This window comes from Haliotis rufescens, unplaced genomic scaffold (genome assembly GCF_023055435.1).
Source record: "Haliotis rufescens isolate VD_foot unplaced genomic scaffold, xgHalRufe1.0.p SCAF_6, whole genome shotgun sequence".
Taxonomy (NCBI): domain Eukaryota; kingdom Metazoa; phylum Mollusca; class Gastropoda; order Lepetellida; family Haliotidae; genus Haliotis; species Haliotis rufescens.
The window spans coordinates 20,223,891-20,247,982 of NW_025964334.1; the positions used below are offsets into that span (position 1 = coordinate 20,223,891).

The 24,092-nt window shown below is 43.1% G+C and overlaps 1 protein-coding gene across 1 annotated transcript in view; it reads left to right on the forward strand.

Moving 5' to 3' along the window:
* The first annotated feature begins 398 nt into the window (after positions 1 to 398).
* LOC124113676 (secreted frizzled-related protein 1-like) overlaps positions 399 to 24,092 on the forward strand; it is a 68,293-nt gene continuing 44,599 nt past the window's right edge. The window contains exon 1 of the mRNA XM_046474141.2: positions 399 to 691. The gene's annotated coding sequence lies outside the window, so the exon portion shown is untranslated. The remainder of the gene's footprint in view (positions 692 to 24,092) is intronic.

The window sequence follows — 24,092 nt, forward strand, 5'->3', positions numbered from 1 at the left end:
ATGTAAAATTGAAATTTCTCGTCTGTAAATAGAAGCATTATGTTTTTGTAGTCGAAGCATGACACAGTATTAGGGCTTAGATATGGTAAATAAAGTGATCTGTCAATGAGCTCCTTGATACGACCCTTGGGTGATAGAGATATACCTAGCGCCCGCTCCCGTCCCTTAGACGTCATTGAACACGCAGCAGGAGACGGGGATAATTGGATCATAGAGGACGGAATACCTCGTTTCAAGTAGTTCGACCGTACTAAAGGACACTGAACGTTTAAAAATTGCAAGACGTTTAAACGCTTTTCGACAGATTCGCATTGTGCCTTTAAAATGCGCACTTGAGTGCTAGTGCTACCGTAGAGAAAGGTACATGTCTAGAATATGCATTACAAACTTTGGGTCTCGTCACCACCTCTCCACGAGACTAATTTGGATGAGGTCGCTAGCTGCCCCCACACGTGCACAAGTTGTGCATTCTGTGTGTACTCTCAGCAGTCAGTGTTTAACTTGAGATAAGCCAAACAATAGTGCAAAGGAGAGCCGGGAAATATGGGAGTATTGTCGTTGAATTTACGACAAGCGGAAGAAATGTTTTCTATGTCATAAACTGTAGTGTAGAATTTTGCTGAGCGAACACCCTTACTCTGGGTCACACTACTTGTACGCCTCTTTCGGCGATGCCAACCTTCCATTGATGGTAAGTGAATTCTTCGTTAATCACTGCTCCTCAAGGAACTTGTGTGTGTGAATGTTATATCGTTTAGCGCTGTAGCCCTCAGTGTCACTCGGTATATGCGAGGGTGGCCATTGTCACGACGATTGTCGATATGTACCATGTGGTTATTCAATTGTGCGTTGCAACCTGAACATATAGTACCAAGGCGTTGAATTTGTATTTTTATCGTTGTTATGAATTTTCAACGAAACTTGTTATAATGTCGCGTGATGTCATAAATTTTGAGGGACATGTATTGTAATGTCTGTGGAAGCTTGCATTCATAATAGTGAGGATGATGTGGTAATAGGCGTATTAGTTGTAAGGACTTACTTCAGTGGAGCAGGTTGTCCTGCTCGGTGGCATGGTTGATTGCGTGTCATCGTACCCCGGCAACGCGCGGCGTTGATCATAAAATAAACCAGAACCGGGTTAGAATTGGTCTTCAGCAACTCATGCTTGTATGAGGCGACTAACGGGATCGGGAGGTCAGACTCGCTGACTTTGTTGATGCATGTCATCGTATCCCAATTGCGTGGATCAATGCTCATGACATCAATCACTGGATTGTCTGTTCCAGACGCGATTATTTACAGACCGCCGTCATATAGCTGGAATATTGTTGAGTGTGGCGTCAATCAACAAACAAACATAAAAATCCCACTAGTTTGTCTGGAACCAGACTGACTTCTATTCATAGCTGGAATATTGCTGAGTGTGACGTTAAACAACAAGCAAACAAACATTAAAAAAACACTAGTTTGTCTGGAGGTGAGGTGAAATGGGGTTTAACGTCGCGTCCAAGATTATTGCACTTATATAGCGACGTGCATGTACGTGTACTAGTCCGGACTGATGCCGATTTATAGTGCTAGCTCACTGAGATACCATGCCGCAGTTTAACACGAATACCCCACTCAAACACAGTATACTGACTCCGAGCCGACCAGTCCTTGTTTAAGCCCCTTAATGCCGAGCTCCAGACAGGGTAACAACAAGTACCATCTTTTAACGTCGGGGATCGAACCCCGGACCTTCCGCTCTCCGGGCGGACGCTCTACCACTAGACCACGGAGGTGGTCACAGTTTGTCTGGAACCAGACTGACTTATATTCAGGTTTACCTGTTATAGCAGGAATATTGCTGACTGCGGCGTACAAAAACAGCAAAAAAAACAACAGTAACAGCATGATTGCATTAGTCTGAGCAGGGTTGGTGGCAGTGGTGACAACAACAAGCCCAGTGTTGATGTCCTGGCAGCGGTTTGTTTACGTAAGCATGGTGTAATGTAGGGCACGTGGTAGCAGTAAAATGTCGGTGGGAATGAGTGCTGTGTTGTCAGCAGTGAGAGTAGTAGTAGTAGTAGTAGTAGTAGTAGTAACAGTGTTTGTAGTAGTTGCAGTGATAGTAGTAGTAGTTGTAGGGGCAACAACAGCAGCCGCAGTAGTAGTAGTAGTAGTAGTAGTAGTAGTAACAGTGTTTGTGGTAGTTGCAGTGATAGTAGTAGTAGTTGTAGGGGCAACAACAGCAGCCGCAGTAGTAGTAGTAGTAGTAGTAGTAGTAGAAGTAGTAGTAGTTGTAGTAGTAATAGTAATAGTAGAAGTAGTAGTAGTAGTAGAAGTAGTAGTGTTTGTAGTAGTTGCAGTGGTGATAGTAGTAGTAGTTGTAGGGGCAGCAACAGCAGCCACAGTAGTAGTAGTAGTATTTTTAGTATCAAAAGTAGTAGTAGTAGTAGTAGTCGTCGTCGTCGTCGTCGTCGTCGTCGTCGTAGTAGTAGTAGTAGTAGTAGTAGTAGTAGTAGTAGTAGTAGTAATAGTGTTTGTAGTATTTGCATTTATAGTAGTAGTAGTTGTAGGGACAGCAACAGCAACAGCAGCCGCAGTAGCAGTAGTAGTATTTTTAGTATCAAAAGTAGTAGCAATATCAAAAGTACTAGTGCTATCAGTGACACAGTAACACACTTTCATTTATATCAATAGCGGCAGCAATGTTCTTGTTATGATCATGAGAGCAAACAACAATATAAGTGATAAGAGAACCGCCAGCAATATAAATGATGTGAGAACCACCAGCAATATAAGTGATATCCTGAGAACCACCAGAAATATAAGTGGTACGTGAACCACCAGTAATATAAGTGATACGTGAACCAGCAGCAATATAAGTGATACGTGAACCAGCAGCAATATAAGTGATGCGTGAACCACCAGCAATATAAGTGATGCGTGAACCACCAGTAATATAAGTGATATCCTGGGAACCACCAGTAATGTAAGTGATATCCTGAGAACCACCAGCAATATAAGTGATATGTGAACAACCAGCAATATAAGTGATATCCTGAGAACCCAAGTAATTTAAGTGGTACTTGAACCACCAGTAATATAAGTGATATTCTGGGAACCACCAGCAATATAAGTGATATCCCGAGAACCACAAGTAATTTAAGTGGTACGTGAACCACCAGTAATGTAAGTGATATCCTGGGAGCAGAAACAGCAGCAATAGTGACAGCATGATGCTGGTAGCAGAAGCAGCAACATTAGTGACAGCATGATACTGGTAGCAGGAGCAGCAACAATAGTAACAATATGATACGGGTAGCAGAGACAGCAACAATAATGAAGCATGATATTGGTAGCAGAAGCAGCAATAATAGTGAAGCATGATACTGGTAGCAGAAACAGCAACAATAGTGACAGCATGATACTGGTAGCAGAAGCAGCAGCAGTAGTGACAGCTTGATGCTGGTAGCAGAAGCAGCAACAATAGTGACACAATAGCATGATGCTGGTAGCAGAAGCAGCAACAATAGTGACAGCATAGCATGATGCTGGTAGCAGAAGCAGCAACAATAGTGACAGCATGATGCTGGTAGCAAAAGCAGCAACAGTAGTGACAGCATAGCATAATGCTGGTAGCAGAAGCAGCAACAATAGCGACAGCTTGATGCTGGTAGCAGAAACAGCAACAATAGTGACAGCATGATACTGGTATAGCAGAAACAGCAACAATAGTGATAGCAAAGCATGATACTGGTAGCAGAAGCATGATGCTGGTAGCAGAAGCAGCAACAATAGTGATAGCATAGCATGATGCTGGGAGCAGAAGCAGCAACAATAGTGACAGCATGATGCTGGTGGCAGAAGCAGCAACAATAGTGATAGCATGATACTGGTATAGCAGAAACAGCAACAATAGTGATAGCATGATACTGGTAGCAGAAGCAGCAACAATAGTGATAGCATGATGCTGGTAGCAGAAGCAGCAACAACAGTGACAGCATGATACTGGTATAGCAGAAACAGCAACAATAGTGATAGCATGATACTGGTAGCAGAAGCAGCAACAATAGTGATAGCATGATGCTGGTAGCAGAAGCAGCAACAGTAGTGACAGCATGATGCTGGTAGCAGAAGCAGCAACAATAGTGATAGCATGATGCTGGTAGCAGAAGCAGCAACAATAGTGATAGCATGATACTGGTAGCAGAAGCAACAACAATAGTGACAGCATGATGCTGGTAGCAGAAGCTGCAACAATAGTGATAGCATGATGCTGGTAGCAGAAGCAGCAACAATAGTGACAGCATAGCATGATGCTGGTAGCAGAAGCAGCAACAATAGTGACAGCAAAGCGTGATGCTGGTAGCAGAAACAGCAGCAATAGTGACAGCATGATACTGGTAGCAGAAGCCGCAACAATAGTGACAGCATGATGCTGGTAGCAGAAGCAGCAACAATAGTGACAGATTGATGCTGGTAGCAGAAGCAACAACAATAGAGACAGCATGATGCTGGTAGCAGAAGCAGCAACAATAGTGACAGCATGATACTGGCAGCAGAAACAGCAGCAATAGTGACAGCTTGATGCTGGTAGCAGAAGCAGCAACAATAGTGACAGCATGATGCTGGTAGCAGAAGCAGCAACAATAGTGACAGATTGATGCTGGAAGCAGAAGCAACAACAATAGAGACAGCATAGTACTGGTAGCAGAAGCAGCAACAATAGTGACAGCATGATGCTGGCAGCAGAAGCAGAAACAATACCGACAGCTTGATGCTGGTAGCAGAAACAGCAAAAATAGTGACAGCATGATACTGGTATAGCAGAAACAGCAACAATAGTGATAGCATGGTACTGGTAGCAGAAGCAGCAACAATAGTGACAGCATAGCATGATACTGGTAGCAGAAGCATGATGCTGGTAGCAGAAGCAGCAACAATAGTGATAGCATAGCATGATGCTGGTAGCAGAAGCAGCAACAATAGTGACAATATGATGCTGGTAGCAGAAGCAGCAACAATAGTGATAGCATGATACTGGTATAGCAGAAACAGCAACAATAGTGACAGCATGATACTGGTAGCAGAAGCAGCAACAATAGTGACAGCATGATGCTGGTAGCAGAAGCAGCAACAACAGTGACAGCATGATACTGGTATAGCAGAAACAGCAACAATAGTGATAGCATGATACTGGTAGCAGAAGCAGCAACAATAGTGATAGCATGATGCTGGTAGCAGAAGCAGCAACAGTAGTGACAGCAAAGCATGATGCTGGTAGAAGAAACAGCAACAATAGTGACAGCATGATACTGGTATAGCAGAAACAGCAACAATAGTGACAGCATAGCTTGATGCTGGTAGCAGAAGCAGCAGCAATAGTGACAGCATGATACTGGTATAGCAGAAACAGCAGCAATAGTGACAGCATAGCATGATGCTGGTAGCAGAAGCAGCAACAATAGTGACAGCTTGATGCTGGTAGCAGAAGCAGCAACAATAGTGACAGATTGATGCTGGTAGCAGAAGCAACAACAATAGAGACAGCATGATGCTGGTAGTAGAAGCAGCAACAATAGTGACAGATTGATGCTGGTAGCAGAAGCAACAACAATAGAGACAGCATGATGCTGGTAGCAGAAGCAGCAACAATAGTGACAGCATGATGCTGGTAGCAGAAGCAACAACAATAGTGACAGCATAGCATGATGCTGGTAGCAGAAGCAGCAGGAATAGTGACAGCATGATGCTGGTAGCAGAAGCAGCAACAATAGTGACAGCATGATACTGGTAGCAGAAGCAACAACAATAGTGACAGCATGATGCTGGTAGCAGAAGCAACAACAATAGTGACAGCATGATGCTGGTAGCAAAAGCAGCAACAATAGTGACAGCATGATGCTGGTAGCAGAAGCAACAACAATAGTGACAGCATGATACTGGCAGCAGAAACAGCAGCAATAGTGACAGCATGATGCTGGTAGCAGAAGCAGCAACAATAGTGACATCATGATGCTATTAGCAGAAGCAACAACAATAGTGACAGCATGATGCTGGTAGCAGAAGCAGTAGACAGAAGGTACCAGTAGCAGCAGCTGTAATAATGAGATGATAGTTCATGAGAATTCAAAAAGTCAACGCCCGACAATAATCGGTCTCACATGAGCGCCAATGGTAGAATAGTGATGGAAATGTGAATGGATCACTGTAAATCAGTGACACCAGGTGTTCGCGTAAAGGGTAAGAATTTCCGGCTCTACCGGTAGCACGCGTCACACACAATATTCATTAAAATGTGCCAGTGAGTAAGGAGGCGTGCGGGCTCCATGTAAAGGTCATAGCTAGCATAGCATCGCTCATCATGTTGACAAGCGACGTGTCATATTTAGTAAATTCCTCCGAATGTCTCCATTAAAACGTCTGGGATGACTTAACCAGGCCTTTGATGGTGAAACCTTGATTGAAAACCATATTATTCATGCATAGTAACGTGAGAAGTCCATGTTGGCAGTTCGAATTACTGAATCCACGTAAGTAAAGCATGATATGCATGAATTGTGGTTTATTTAACGCCAGACTCAGCAGTTTTCCAGCTATATGAGTAGGTGAGAATGGTTTTCGGCGGCTTTTAGCAATATTCAGGCGATATCAAGACGGGGCCCACCAGAAAGGGACTTCACATTATTCGACCCATTCGGGGCATCGAAACCCACTAGGCTACCCCACCTTTCCGAGCTTTATAACGGCGGTTGGTAAATAATTGTGTCTGGACCAGATAATCCAGTGATTGACATCATGGTTTGTTTGTGTGTTTGTTAGTTTAACGCCGCACTCAGCAATATTCCAGCTTTAATGGAGTCTGGACCAGACAATCCAGTGATTAACATCATGAGCATCGGTCCATGCAATTTGGGATACGATGACATGCATTAATCAAGTCAGAGAGCCGTTAGACGCCTCTTACGACAAGTATAGTCGCCTTTTACGGCAAGCATGGGTTGCTGAAGACATATTCTACCCTGGATCTGACATCATGGGCATCGATCTACACAATACGCTGACATGCATCAACCAATTCAGCGAGCATGACCACCCGTTCGCGTTTATCCCCACTTACGACAAGCAAGGTTTGGTGAAGACCATTTCTAACCCAGATATTTACGGGGCGATACACATGAGGAGGAGCGGGCGTCTTCAGCCACCATAGATGATTCAATCTATAGCAAAGCCCTCACAGCGGAGAGATTGCTTCACTTTGTCCGACACCATTGATATGTTTAAACATCTGTGTTCATGTAGTGCTATAAATACTCGGGGGGGTTTAACATTTCATTTGTTTATTCATTATTTAAGAGGTGAAGAACAAAATGCCAGAATCCTCAGATGTCCTAAGGTTTAGACTCGAGGAATTATGATAATAATCACCGGTACATGATATCGTTACAGAATTGAGTGACCTATTCATACAGCTTCACCTGTTTTCGCTTATCTGGCTATCACTGCGGTGTCACCGTGACCCATCTTACAAGAGTAAACATTACTCCGTCTTTATATTCTTTCTTGAATGCTCGCCGTGATGGGACCCACGTGTAGTTTTAATAGCAAAGCCTTTCAAGAAGCCGTGGGTTAATAAGATTCAGGCATAGTCCACATATCTTCAATGTGTGTGTCTCAAATGTAACAAAGATGGCTGCTTCCCAATGCACCTATTCAGAACCACGGTCAATTTATGTAATGATAACAATAATTATTTTGAACAAATAATATCTAAAGCCGATGAAATATTCATTCAAGAAACTTATAACAGTCAAATATGTTTTCATAATTTCTAAATATCTGTTGTTTGTTTCCTGTTTTGAAACCACCATGGGGCTTCCGGGGCAAACAACCGAACCACGTGATTGTCTTGAAGAGGCGAATAACGAGATCGGGGAGTCAGGCCCGCTGACAAGGTTGATGCGTGTCATCGTATCCCAATTGCGCAGATCGATGCTCGTGTTGTCAATCACTGAATTGTTTCATCCAGACTAAATTATTTACAAGGGTAACTGAAGTGGGGATCTGGTGGTCACATTGGGTGACCAGATGCCTTAAGTTGCTTCCCTTGTCGGCCATTGGTTTGACAAAGTGGCTTGGGTTGCCTCCCTTGTGGCAAGATGGCGCCGGTTGCTTCCCTTGTCGACCACTGGTGTGACCAGGGGTGTAGGCGTTTGTTGTTAGACGCCACATTTAGCAATATTCTATTCAAGCTGCATGGCGTCTGCCTGTGGATAATCGAATCTGGACCAGACAATCCAGTGATTGATTTTAAGAACAACGATCCGCCTTCGGGGTACAATGACATCCTACCAGCCAAGTCACCGAACACGGCCAATGGATCCATTGTGTCGCCTCTTAAGACCAGCATAGATTGCAGTGGACGAATTCTAACCCAGATTCCCTTAGTTTAATCCATATTATTTACAGGCTGTTGTAACTAGAATATTGCCGGGTGCTGTTTAAATCACCGTTCACTCACTCCATTTTATCATACCATTGATCTCCATGTGTCCGAACGCGTCTTTCCTAACGATTACATTTGGTTTTGTCTGTGGATATTATTACATAGCAATTTCTTTATTCTTTATCAACAGGAACCGGATAAACAATGTCCGTCCGGGCATACATGGTTTCATTGTTGAAACTAGTAGACACGTTACCACGGATATATCCAAAACACAAGTTCATAGCCTCAGACACACATTTAGCTTTTTGTTTAACGAAAGGTTTATCTTATAAGTTTCTGAAATTAAGTATAAGCCTTTTGACTTCACAAAGTACCTCACACTCTTCCTCAGATTACATTATTAAAAACAAACAAACGAAAACCGAAAAGAAACTGTTAAAAAACAGCCGCTTCAATTACCAGAGGTTCTGAAGACAATCAAATTTGTGTCGAGTTTTCAGTTGCTTGAAACAAGCGGAATGACCGTTAAGGGTTCTGTCGGAAACATGATGTCAAATCATCTTATCGACATAGTGAAGTTCAACTTTACCGTGTTTCTGTGTAAATAGATAAATAGACATAGTTAAGCAAATTGAGTTTTGATGAATAAGCTGGCACCACTTGATTGGCTGCAGTTCAAGCGAAAAGCAGTGTTCACTCTCCTTAAGATAATTACTCAAAAGAAATATTCCCTTTCGTGGTTAAAGAGTGCAGAGCGCTTTTAACTTCCAAGGAACGGGATAAGCTTATTATTTTCCAGATATCCGTAATGTTCATATCTTCATGTGATTCCTGATCCGCTGTAAACCTAAGTACAGATGCTGTAAACCGACTCGTATTTTAATTACACTGACTCCCATTCCCATCTGACCATGTGTTCTGACATGTATTCATTTAGCCTTGGGAGGTATGGCGTTATCTCAAAGGGTAGAACATGACTCGAAAAGCAGTAAAATAAATCACTTTACATTCAAAGTACAGAAGCTCTGAAGAATGCAGCTATCTTGCCAATCTCTGCATTTCAGAGAACTTTTTCACGGACAGTTTCTTTCGAATTCCTGCGTTTCTTTAATATTTGATTAAATTGAGCAAGGTAAGTTCGTTAAAAAAATGCCAGACGATAGAAGAACTAGCCACGTGTTTAGAAAGCGTCAGATCAAAAAGATAGGGACTCCGAGCTCGGTTAGTATCTGCCACAAATAACGCTTATGTCTATGATCAAAGTTTTGGCAAACCTTGAACACGGGTCCAGGAAAGAAAATGATCAAAGGTACGTTCACAGGAAGAGAGGAACAGACGTGTTAAATCGTAGGAATATTTGACGTAGCGCATTCTCTGTTTGTCTAAGATTCATTGCATAGGGCACTCCTACAAATTCGAAGTGAAAGTCAGGATAGTTATCTACCCATACAACATGAAGCTAGTCATGTCTTTTATCATTATTTACCCATATGTAGAATGGCAAATAGATGCGGAATGTGAACTTAAACATGGATTCCTTACTTCATAGTGGTCTTGGCGTAAGCAATTGAAATACCAGAACGCTCCAGGTCTGAATGCAGGTACAATGAATGTAAAAACTGATATCACTGTAAGATGATTTGCTAGAATCCGTGCCAATGTGTGCACAAACAGTTACGAAACAACTGATATGGAACTGTGATTCTAATTATACGTCCTCGAGGTTTCCAGGACGAAATATGCCCTTGGTACCCCTTGCCCGTCAGAACAGACCTATAGGTATCCGGTGATAATGATAAACTTTAATTATTATGTGTCGCTGGATGATCAGTACTCAATACTTGTGCACTGGGGGTGGTAAGATAATAATGGGTAACTGCTGCTTTCAATGTGTGTCCTTGCTGACAACGTTTGTCAGATATAATCATTCAGATTCGTCTACTCACGGGCAATAATTGATCTGTTGACTTCCTTTCTTGTTTAACGCTGCACTCAGCAATATTCCAGCTATAATACGGCGGTCTGTAATTAATCGAGTCTGGACCAGACAATCCAGTGATTGACATCATCAGCATCGATCCGCGCAATAGGGATACGTTGACGTGCATCAACCACGTCAGCGAGCCTGACCACCCTTAATTAAGAGAGTTAACTGACTTTAAAGGTGGAAACTGGACTTTTATAGTCAGTTAACTCTCTTGCCTCGGGAAGATGATTCTGCCCCGGAATCTTCACAGTCTAAGTGTACAAGGATCCCGGTCGAACTGTCGACTGCCGCAAATAACGCAAACACTCTATTATGAGTGATATTAGTTTCACCAAAGTGATTAACGTCTAATACCTCACCACTTTGAGCTGACACACCGTGATATAATAACTGACATATTGTTCAAAGCGCCGTTAATCCCAACCCGCTCGCTGTAGTGACTGCCTCTTGCAATTCGACAAATCAAAACTTTTAAATTTCTATCTTTGTAACCGATAATAGTGAGTATCCAGGCTGCTTTTGGGGCTGAGAGCAATGTCCATTTCGCCAGTTATTCATTTACTATTTTCTTTATTCTGAATGTGTGGACACATCATTCCGAGGCAAGAGTGGTAACTCACTATAAAAGTCCAGTTTCCACCTTTTCCGAACTAGGCTGGTATTATGGAGTTACATTTTGGCTGGACTAACGAGTCTATGCATGGTCCAATCAAAATCGCGCAACAAAATCGAAATGCGGTCAGTAAACTGTCGTGCAGATTTCGGTCGATTGCAGGATGTGCAAAACATGTGCACCGCCAACTCGTTGTCAACATATATTTTCCAAGTCTTTTCGTGTTTTTAATCAAGGTGCTCACGTGAATTGATGCACTTCGCGATGTCAGACCCGTTTTATCACAATATAGGTCTTGATTATCGAACAGATCGTCTTGACCGGGCGCCGCCATTTTGTTTGATACAAATGCAAGAGAGACGAGAGGTGGAATCTGATTGGTCCATAGGAGTGAGAGGCTTAGAAGGGACGTAACTCGTAATAACCACTGTTGGCGCTACGATCGAGCCCAGGAAATCCAGCCTTGTTGGCAAGGGTGGAAACTGGATTTTTAAAGTCAGTTAACTCCCTTGCCTCGGGAAGATGGTATAGACGCTACGTTTACACGGAGCATCACGTGATTGGTCGCGTCATATTGAACAATCGGAGTGGGGATGTTGACAGCACTTTCCCTGCATAAGCCGCACTGGAGAACTTAAAATATCTCAATGTCGTGGGTGGTGTTTCGTGTGTTGGATCGAATCCTATATTCGCCTTGATTATGCTGACTGGCCGTCTTAGACCTACATTTAGAGAACTTTGTTCTTTTTCTCCTATATCAATTAAGCTGAAGGGCTTACTGAACATTACTGAAATACTGTTCAAAACAGAGTTAAAATTCACTTTTTACTCATGGAAGGGCGTGATCAACCGTTTCTCAAACACCTGGTGCCCGAAAGAGCATTCGTGACCAACTCGTCTTATTCCGGGACAAGCCGAATAGCGACTCGTGCCCCTCTCGTGGCCATTTTTGCAACCGGGTTCAGTCTTAGCGCAAACGGGCATACCTAAAACAGTTGTCAACTCGTTGCGCAATGGTTCACAAAAATTTCCCCATATATTTTTTATATTTCAGATGCAATTTAAGCACATCAGGACATGCGAAATTATACAGTATGATTGAACACATTTAACTGTGTCTTGGGTATATTTTTAGATGCAAGACATATGTAAAAACTTTGACGAAGAACTTGAAATCGTACGCGCATTGTGATTGGTTTGTCGTATTTTCGCACATAACATTCATCGATAGGGGGACGAGTCTTCTTGCAGGTTACGGAAAGGAGCGAGTGGTGACGAATGACGAAAGAGGTGCCTTAAGACATTATGTGAGGTACACGTAATGCATCAAGACCCATGTATCGTCGCTCCTCTAAAGGAGAAATGGGGTTTGACGCCGCATCCAAGATTGTTACACTTATATTGCGACGTGCATGAACGTGTGTGTGGCTGCTTGTATTAGTCAGGATTAATGCCGATTTATAGTGCTAGCCCACTCAGATACCATGCCGCAGTTTTAACATGAATACCCCACTCAGACACAGTACTGACTCCGAGCCGACCAGTCCTTGTTTTAGGCACTTAATGCCAAGTCCCTAGAACTGTAACAAGAAGTACCATCTTTTAACCACTTTTGGTACGACGCAGCCGGGATTAAACCCCGGACCTTCCGTTCTCCGGGCGGACGCTCCACCACTAGACCACGTGTGCGGGCTGTCATCATTGTATCGTGAAATGAGTGAGTGAGTGAATGTTGAATTGAACTGCAGGTAGTGTCGTCCAGAGGATTTTGTGTTAGAATTGGTCCCCAGCAACCTATGCTGGTCGTGAGGGGCGACGTAAGGGATCGGTGGTCAGACTCGGTGACTTGGGTGCTAGTGTGTCTTCGTACCCCAATCTCATTAAAATCAGATCTTAGTTCTCGCTACCGCTAAACAAAGATCTGAAGACATCCCATTAGGGATCACGTCAGAACGACCTTTCATCCGACTAATCAGTGCGTCGCTTACCAGATTATGAAAGGGACAGTCGGGTTTGATTTCTAATCATGCAATCTCGAAAACTTTAACATGGGGTATTCCGAACGATAGTTACGGGTTTAACGACTGAATCTTTACCATCTAGACCATCTATTAGTCATTCCAGAATGTTTTTTTGTTCAGGTTTCAAATTTGTAATCGAGAATTTGTCAAAATATGCTTCGAAGCGTAGTCGCCAATTTGAAATTTGTGCCGTAAAGCACGAGAAAGCTGCCTTCTGATTGGTCATTCCATTGGTCGCTCAAAGTTCGCGCAAGCTCGGTCTGACGTGACCCGTAATGGGATGTCCTCAGATCTTTGTTTTGCGGTAGCGAGAACTAAGATCTGATTTTAATGAGATTGTTCGTACCCCGACGGTGTGAATCGTTCACAATGTCAATCACTGGATTGTCTGGTCCAGACTTGATTATTCACAGACCGCCATCTTAAAGCTGTAATACTGCTGAGTGCGGCGTTAAACAACAAACAAACAAACTACAGCCGCACACCTCTTCGAAGTCTTCATTTTTTTAAGTAACTCGTCATCTTTTAGCAAATCACTTTGGTTTTCCGGCGTTAGCACTGAGAAGAGGGCTATGGTATATGTATTTCAGTTACAAAGGCAGAGGGAAGATATATGAGCCACGCTTGGGACATGCCAAGTTTAGCCTCTTTGCTTTTCTCTTCTTCCTTACGGTCTGGTACTCTGATTTCTGCCGTCTATTTAAGACGGTTTTTCAGACGTCTCATTTCCAGCTTTCTGGCTGCTTCGTCTGCTGACGTCACTGTAACTTTCAATCAAGACTACAGATGTTCGAGGGAAGTACAACGTATTGATGGGCTTTATCAGGGAAGCACAGACTAAAAGACATTTCGATCTTGCATATTTGTTCATTGTCAAGAACGTACTTCCGCTGAATTTGTGCAGCATACTTTTCACATTACATCTCATATACTGAACAAATACAATTCATGTTTCTGTTTATGAAGTCGTCAGGACCATTGTACACGGTTCAACAATGCGAGGTGAAATTGGGTTTAACGTCGCGTCCAGGATTATTGCACTTATATAGCGACGTGCATGTACGTGTGTGTGTTTGTGTGGCTGCTTGTACTAGTCCGGACTGATGCCGATTTATAGTGCTAGCTCACTGAGATACCATGCCGCAGTTTAACATGAATACCCCACTCAAAGACAGTATACTGACTCCGAGCCGACCAGTCCTTGTTTGAGCCCCTTAATGCCGAGCGCCAGACAGGGTAACAACAAGTACCATCTTCTAACGTCTTTTGGTATGACGCGGCCGGGGATCGAAACCCGGACCTTCCGCTCTCCGGGCGGACGCTCTACCACTAGACCACGGAGGCGGTCGGTTCAACAATGAATGTTCAGGCTGTACCAAGTTAGTTCTCAACACCGTCAGTTCGAAATTAGTGCGTATATTCAAACGAGTAGATGCCCTCTCGCGTTTCGTTTCAAAACAATAACGGAGAAACCATTCAAGATCTATTTAAGAAACGGTGCACACATATGTATGAAATGATGTAGTAGTGCTCTTTTATCATTCAGGATCGTCATCTTTCAGCATAGTTGACGTTTATAAGATGAAGTGTTTTGGATTTTTTGTTTCTGGGCCTGAGCTCAAAATTCATTCAAGATACATCCATGACTCTGATGCCTTATGTAATTAAAAATTTACTGTAGGCGTATTCATTAAACGAGATATACCATTGACATCTGCACGTGGACATTTTCGAAGACATTTTGATTATGTTATTTTCAGAATCTTGTCCCCCGCATAGACTGGGTGGTACAAATTAAGGCACAATTACACTATTGGCGTAAAAGGCGACCAGGCTTGTCGTAAAAAACGGCTAACGGGATCGGATGGTCAGGCTCGCTGACTTGGTTGAAACATGTCATCGTGTCTCAATTGCCTGCTCATGATGTCAATCACTGGATTGTCAGGTCCAGACTCGAATATTTACAGACCGCCGTCATATAGCTGGAATATTGCTGAGTGTGGCGTTAAAAAACAAACAAACAAACAAACACAATTGCACTAAAGGACTATTACAAGTAAATAAAAGAGACTACATTTCCATGAAATATAACGTCAACGCCAGAGAATATCCGGCCTCGATTATTCGTCGAAACAGATTCCATTGGGAAACATATAGGTGAAACTTATATGAATGGATACGAAATCTCTGCAAAAATCCCAATCCATTGTAAAATTCCGACTATATCAGATGCATGTATTTATTAATCACTATCAAGTAGTGACGATACCAGGTGCTCGCGAGAAGGTGAACTATGCTGCCTCACCGGGGTGGCGCGTACACATGTACATATACAGTCTCTTCTGGCAGTTTTTAATTTTATTTTTTTTGTTTATATTTCCACAGAAACATGACCCATTTCAGGGCTGGCTTCTTTCTTAGAACCAAGCAAGAAAACTGTGCGCAATGACTTCTGTATCATCTATCCACACACTTCAACTTAGTGGTCGTGTGCTACGGACTGTCATTTACCACTTTTCAAATTGTTCTGTTTGTTTGTTTGTTGTTTAACGCCGCATTCAGCAATATTCCAGCTATATGACGGAGGTCTGTAAAAATCGAGCCTGGGCCTGACAATCCAGTGATTGACATCATGAGCATCGATCTACGCAAATGGGATGCGATGCGATGACATGCATGAACCAAGTCAGCCAGCCTGACCACCCGATCCCGTAAGTCACCTCATACAAACGTAGTCGTCTCTCACGGCAGGCGTGGGTTGCTGAAGACCTATTCTGAGAGATTCCAACTAAGCTAAAACAGTTTAAAGCAACCCGTGGAAGTATTTTAAGGCTTAAGTTGGTGTATTACTTAAGTGAGTGAGTTTGATTTTACGCCGCTTTTAGCAATATTCCAGCAATATCACGGCGGGGGACACCAGAAATGGGCTTCACACATTGTACCCATGTCGGGAATCGAACCCGGGTCTTCGGCGTGACGAGCGAACGCTTTAACCACTAGGCTACCCGACCGCCCGTATTACTTAAGGTCAACACAGTCAGTCTATGGAGGGGGGCATTTCCCTATTACCTCTTTCACTAATTTGCAGAAAAAAAACGATATTATCGACAGCGAGGGTGACCTTATCAATCCGTTTTGCACATTGCAACAAGAGTGTGGATAAGATATTTCGAATTATTCATGTTTCTTTCTCATCAGTGGTTCTTGGAGAGTTATATGGTCTGTATTACAATAAGGGAATTATATGTATTTGTTTGATTTAACTATGTTAAAAAATGCTGAAGAAGTTGTTTTTTCCTTTCCTTCTTTATTGATCTCAGCAGTTACAGCATATATATACGTGCCATGTCAATACAATTGTGGTACATGGTATTCAAGAAGTGTACAAATATTCATACATATAAATTCTTGCCTATAAAGTCAACGTGACTGTATCAGTGTGTATTACAGTGGGGAAAGAAGACCAGAAACTAAAGAAGTTTGCATAGTTACAATCTGTAAATGGCATTACCTTTGTAGCATTGTAATAACTAATTATTTCATGCTGTATGTGTTCCAAATGTGGCATTAATCTGTTCCCACATTGTCTGCATATTACTTGTTTTGTTATTAAAAGTACAATATTCAATGGGTTGTTACGTTTGCCTTGAAATCATTTTCCCTGTTCAAATCAATGGTTCCTTCCACAACGGTTTTTTATCAAATGTATGGTTTCCCCCAAATCTTTCTTACATGTTCACAATCATATAACACATGGATACTAGTTTCAGGTTGATTTGTACAGAAAGTACACAATGTAGAGTCAACGTATCCAATATTATATCAATAATTGTTAGTTGTAATTAAGAAAGAAGTTGCTGACAGATAATAACTAAAGGTATACGGTATATGTATATGAGACGTCTGAAAAACCGTGTTAAGGTATATTACGGCTGGTCTCATTACTACCAGAAGTTGTCAGTTTATTTGTTTGTTTGGTTGTTTGTTTTCTTTGTTTAACGCCGCAGTCGGCAATATTCCAGCTATATGACGGCGGACTCTTCTATATAATGGATTCTAGACCAGACAAACAAGGAATTAAAAATTTGAACGACGATTGACGCCGTCAGGGTACTAAGACACGCTATGAACTGTCATCGAGTCTTGTAGACCGCCTCCGTGGTCTAGTGGTAGAGCGTCCGCCCGGAGAGCGCAAGGTCCGGGGTTCGATCCCCGTCCGCGTCATACCAAAAGACGTTAAAAGATGGTACTCGTTGTTACCCTGTCTGGCACTCGGCATTAAGGGGCTAAAACAAGGACTGGTCGGCTCGGAGTCAGTATACTGTGTCTGAGTGGGGTATTCATGTTAAACTGCGGCATGGTATCTCAGTGAGCTAGCACTATAAATCGGCATCAGTCCGGACTAGCACAAGCAGCCACACACACACACGTACATGCACATCGCTATATAAGTGCTTGGACGCGACGTTAAACCCTATTTCACCTCACCTCACCTCATCGAGTCTGTCCATCCGATCCATGAAGTCTCCAGTTGCAAGCACAGTAAGCTGCGATTTGAGACCTATTCTAACCCGAATTCCACGAGTCAATATTAATGTCGCTGTAAGGCAATTCTCAATCAGTAGTTGTGAAATATGGTGGTTGAAAATGGATTGGGTAGAGGCATGAGATTTAACGGTTGGGTAAAAGTGGGAGATATTGGGATTGGGTTATGATTTGGTAAATGTGAAAGAATGAGCGAGTTAGTTGGCTTTAACGCCGCTTTTAACAGTATTCCAGTTATGTCACGGCGTGTCAGGTTAATGTGGGAGGAAAGCCCGAAGTAATGCAGGTCTCAGATGTTTACCACTTTGGTGAAACCCACGAGCACGGGTACGTTGCTGACAAACCTAGAAACATAATCGGGTGTAACCGGGATTCGAACCCACAATCATAGGTTTCTGATGTGTCCAAGGGACGCAACCCTTGGACGCAACTCTGCACAGCGAATTGCGGCGCCTTAGACGACTGGGCCACCCGTGCCCCCTAAATGTGTAAGAGATAAGAATGCGGTAACGATGTGAGGGATATGGATTGGATAAAGGTGTGAAGTATACGGATTTGGTAAAGGTGTGAGGGGTATGGATTGGGTAAAGATGTGAGGGATAAGGATTGAGTAAAGGTGTGAGGGATAAGGATTGGGTAAAGGTGTGAGGGATAAGGATTGGGTAAAGATGTGAGGGATGAGGATTGGGTAAAGGTGTGAGGGATAAGGATTGGGTAAAGGAGTGAGGGATGAGGATTGGGTAAAGGAGTGAGGGATCAGGAATGAGTAAAGATGTGAGGGATAAGGATTGGGTAAAGGTGTGAGGGATCAGGATTGAGTAAAGGTGTGAGGGATGAGGATTGGGTAAAGGAGTGAGGGATGAGGATTGGGTAAAGGAGTGAGGGATCAGGAATGAGTAAAGATGTGAGGGATAAGGATTGGGTAAAGGTGTGAGGGATAAGGATTGGGTAAAGGTGTGAGGGATAAGGATTGGGTAAAGGAGTGAGGGATGAGGATTGGGTAACGATTCGAGGGATAAGGATTGGGTAAAGATGTGAGGGATAAGGATTGAGTAAAGGAGTGAGGGATGAGGATTGGGTAAAGGAGTGAGGGATGAGGATTGGGTAAAGGAGTGAGGGATCAGGAATGAGTAAAGATGTGAGGGATAAGGATTGGGTAAAGGTGTGAGGGATAAGGATTGGGTAAAGGTGTGAGGGATAAGGATTGGGTAAAGGAGTGAGGGATGAGGATTGGGTAACGATTCGAGGGATAAGGATTGGGTAAAGATGTGAGGGATAAGGATTGAGTAAAGGTGTGAGGGATAAGGATTCGGTAAAGGTGTGAGGGATAAGGATTGGGTAAAGATGTGAGGGATCAGGATTGGGTAAAGATGTGAGGGATCAGGATTGAGTAAAGGTGTGAGGGATAAGGATTGGGTAAAGGTGTGAGGGATAAGGATTGGGTAAAGGTGTGAGGGATAAGGATTGGGTAAAGGTGTGAGGGATAAGGATTGGGTAAAGGAGTAAGGGATGAGTATTGGGTAACGGTGTGAGGGATAAGGATTGGATAAAGGTGTGAGGGATAAGGATTGGATAAAGGTGTGAAGTATACGGATTTGGTAAAGGTGTGAGGGGTATGGATTGGGTAAAGATGTGAGGGATAAGGATTGAGTAAAGGTGTGAGGGATAAGGATTGGGTAACGGTGTGAGGGATAAGGATTGGGTAAAGGTTTGAGGGATAAGGATTGGGTAAAGGTGTGAGGGATGAGGATTGGGTGAAGGTGTGAGGGATAAGGATTGAGTAAAGGTGTGAGGGATAAGGATTGGGTAAAGGAGTGAGGGATGAGGATTGGGTAAAGGTTTGAGGGATAAGGATTGGGTAAAGGTGTGAGGGATCAGGATTGGGTAAAGGTGCGAGGGATAAGGATTGGGTAAAGGTTTGATGGATAAGGATTGGGTAAAGGAGTGAGGGATAAGGATTGCTACAAGCTACTAGAACATCTAAAGAGTTTGTTGGTTGTAACAAGACACAAAACATATATTATGTTGCCTTGTGAATGAGAATAATTCCCGGGCTGATGTTCGTTTACTTTTCCAACAGTTATTTTTGATTTATCGCAAGCTGTATGAAGAGAGTATTTGCCACATCTAGGCTCTAAGATGTTCAAAGTCGTAACTTCCTTCCGATTACAAAAATGAAGCTGGTGATGGATCATGTACTGTATGGGCGGTGCAATGTGCAGTTTCCCACGTCGCCGCCGAAGGCGTCGTGTTAAATTTCGTAACCTGAATTCTAAGTATCTTTGGTGTGAGCCCCCTCTGTAAGATGTACTATTCAACGCACATCTTCAGTTATATTTAACCCAATGAAGATGGTGTGTTTGTGTTTATGTTTTTAGTTTCTGATACCTGCATGTATATCTGCCGCGTAATTACTTTTACGGAAGAAGGGTGTCGAACACGCCACTGCTCACCGTATTGGGACCCCTGCCACCATCCACTAACCGTGGTTCGAATCCCAGATTTATCAAATTATGATTCTTCTTTGTTGCCTCTTTATCCGTTCTAGTGGGTTAACAAGAGGTCGGCGTCTACGATCCGCGTTATATTTCTGCTTCCTACATACAACTAAAATACCATTTGAAGAGGCCTTGCACCCAGCCGTGAAGATTCCGGGGTAGAACAGGTCTTCAGCAACCCATGCTTGCCGTTAAAGGCGACTATGCTTGTCGTAAAAGGCGACTAACGGGATCGGGTGGTCAGGCTCGCTGGCTTGGTTGATGCATGTCATCGATCCCTATTGCGCGGATCGATGCTCATGATATCACTGGATTGTCTGGTCCAGACTCGATTATTTACAGACCGCCGCCATATAGCTGGAATATTACTGAGTGCGGCGTTAAACAACAAACAAAATCTCACGCTTCTGTGCAAAACAGTAGTACACATTTGTAGAGATTTTATCCTATATTCCCCGACATTTACATGTGGAGCACCCGTGAAGAATCCGGTTAGAATAGGCAACCCATACTTGTCGTAAGATGCGACTGGCGGGATCGGGTGGTTGATGGATGTTATCGTATCCCAATTGCTCGTTATATCAATCACTGGACTGTCTGGTCCAGACTCGATTATTTACAGACCGCTCTCATATAGCTAGAATATTACTGAGTGCGGCGTTACACAACAAACAATCTCAATCCCAATTGCGTAACGATGTTCATGATGTCAATCACTGGATTGTCTGGTCCAAACTCGATTATATACAGACCGCCGTCATGTAGCTGGAATTTTGCTGAGTGCGGCGTTAAACAGCAAACAAACAAAATGATGGGGAGTCTTACTCATGGCGTTACGTCGAAGGCCAGGGTACGATTCCCCACGTGAAACCTTTCTTGTCTCCCCAGCCGCGATATTGCTGGAATATTGCTGAAAGCGCCGTAAAACCATACTCACTCGCTCACTTCTCTTAAAGTCTGAGGGGGCGGTCGGGTAGCCTAGTGGTTAGAGCGTTCGCTCGTCACGCCGAAGACCGGGGTTCGAATCCCGACATGGGTACAATGTGTGAAGCCCATTTCTGGTGTCCCCGCCGTGATATTGCTGGAATATTGCTAAAAGCGGCGTAAAACCAAACTCACTCACTCACTCACTTAAAGTCTGAGCCCATGTGTTGGAACAAAGACCACAACTGGTTGGAGGAACTGCACAATATAACCGTGACCCTGTACTGGAATGTCTGTCTATATTTGTCGTAAACGTGTATCGGTTACTCAATTTCCTTTCTTAGCACACAATGAAGACGTGACTGCACTAGACCAGTTGTTCGTGTGAACGTTTATTTACTCAGTGTCCTCTAATGCACATGTATAAGCAAGGGTTTAGAACGCCGGGTCTCGTGCAATGGATGCGGTACATGTTGTACAGAAGACGGCGGTTTTCACTGTGTTAGTGTAGTATCGGGACGCTTTGTCTCAGTTGTTAGGGTCCCGTATGTCAAGGTGAGGGTTTGGCTGTACTCAGAACGGCTTTGTCCCTCAGCTGATCATGATTGTTATTCTCATTATAACTCGGTATAACTTTTATTTGCTTGTTTGTTTGTTGTTTGTTTTAACGCCGCGCGTAGCAAAATGCAATCTTTAAGACGGCGGTCTGTAAATATGAGTATGAACCAGACAATCTAGTGATTGACAGCATGACCACCAATCTCCTCATCTGGGATACAATGACATGTATCAACCAAGTCAGCGAGTCTGACCACCCGATCCCGTGTATTGTGGTATAATGACTTTTGTATTCGTTATTTCCAGAAGATCCTTTTCACATTAAAGGAGATTTGTCATAAAACTTTGTACCCTGGACACATAAACTGTTTACTTATCTGAAGACAAACGACCATTTAATATATTTCAAAACATGTTACAGGTTAATGAGAGATTAGCAAAGAAAAAGTTGATTTTAGTAAATATAGCGGCAAAACCTTTTCACATTCAGAAGAAGTCTCTGCCGAAAGGAGGGTCGATTGTACGACTACATGTGCATCATGAGGTTATGCCCCGCGAACGTAAAAGTCATTTAGATATAAATTTATATGACAAATGACATAATTGTTATCGTACTGACAGTGTTGTTCTTAGCTATTGCTCTTCTAGAATAAACAGCACACGGAGATAAGGTATCTTTATCGTTACACGCTCGTTTAGTCCTCACCACATGAAATAGAACCACGAAACATCGCGATAATTAATTAACGAAGATAGCTGCATGTGTGCTAATACTGCTGAAAACACGCCATTAAGTCGATAAGGAATATTACTTACCGTAATGACAAAAATTGCAAAGTGCGCTTTTTAAAAAAATGTCCATTTTCTCAGCGATAAACATCATCATTGAGTCTTGATCACGTGGCTTGACGTGACTGAGTGAGTTGGGTTTAACGCCGCTTTGAACAGTATTCCAGTTATATCACGGCGTGTCAACTTAATGTGGGAGGGAAGCCCGAAGTGATGCAGGTCTCAGACGTATACAAATTTGGTGAAACGAGTTGGGTATTGTCCTGACAAACCTAGAAATATAATCGGGGCGAACCGGGATTCGAACCCACACGCATGTGTTTCTGACGTGCCCAAGGGACGCAACTCTGTGCGGTGCCTCAGACGACTGGGCCACCCGTGCCCCTGTTTGACAAGAACGTATCAAGACTTCTTATGAGCAAGTCCCAACCTATCAATGTATGTGTACCTTCTGCTGTCGAGAAGAGGCGGTCGGGTAGCCTAGTGGTTAAAGCGTTCGCTCGTCACGCCGAAGACCCGGGTTCGATTTCCGACATGGGTACAATGTGTGAAGCCCATTTCTGGTGTCCCCCGCCATGATATTGCTGGAATATTGCTAAAAGCGGCGTAAAACCATACTCACTCACTCACTCTGCTGTGGAGGACGTTTTACACCACTTGTGGGATCCAGACACTCCAGCATCGTTGGCGGAAGTGTGTAGACCTCGGTGATAAGGGTTGAAAAATATTTAGCAATCAATTCCATCAACGCAGTACTTCAAAGTTAGATCAGAACACTTCAGTCCCCCGTTGCACCAGTAGGTTTATCAAAGAAGAGATCGACAAGTGGGTTTGATATGGTTATTAGTATATAGCTAGAGTTACATATACAGTGAGATTGGTTGGGCAGGCAGGATACGCTCACCTTTTCGTGAGCACCTTGCATCATTACTAACTGATAGTGATTCAAAAACACATGCTGATGATATGGGAGGAATCGTACAGCTGACTCACTTTTAGCAGATTATGATTAAGGAAATGATTTTGTCTCTTTTATTATTATTAAGACCCACGACTCGGTAACAACTTAGTCTCCGTTGTTGTTACATGTAACACGAGAGTGGGTCAGCGGTGTAACCTGGTGGTGTTAAGGGTCCACTCGTTACGCCGAAGTCCCGGGTTCGAATGTCTGAAACCCATCTCTATTGTTCCCTGTCGTAATAGTGCTGGAATATTGCTAAAAGTGGCGTACACCATACACACGCGTTCATTCACTAATTCACTTGATCATATTTTACCTATCGCGTTTATCTATTCTGTAGATATCACGCATCAGTAAGTTAATAATCCCTCACTTTTATTCATCAATTTTTGCACTCACATGTCTGAATGTATATTATTCAACAGAATTACTCAGGCAGGCAACAAACAAACACTTAAGTTTTCATGTAGTCCTGCACCATGACTGTGGAATTTATATTTTATAGGTATTTTGTTTTACTAAAAGCCTAGGCAAGTCTAGATCAATCTAACCAAGTCTAGTTTGCTTGATTCCACATACAACAGCAGAAGAGGAAAGGTTCTTTCCAAAGACATGTTCATTGACTAAGTGTTAGTCTAGTTTTCAGGCAAATTGTGTGAGTGGCGAGTGCTACCGGTAGGCCGGGGCATGCTTACCCATCTGGTATCATCACGGATTTTCAGTGATCCATTCATATATTTTACACCGCTATTTAGC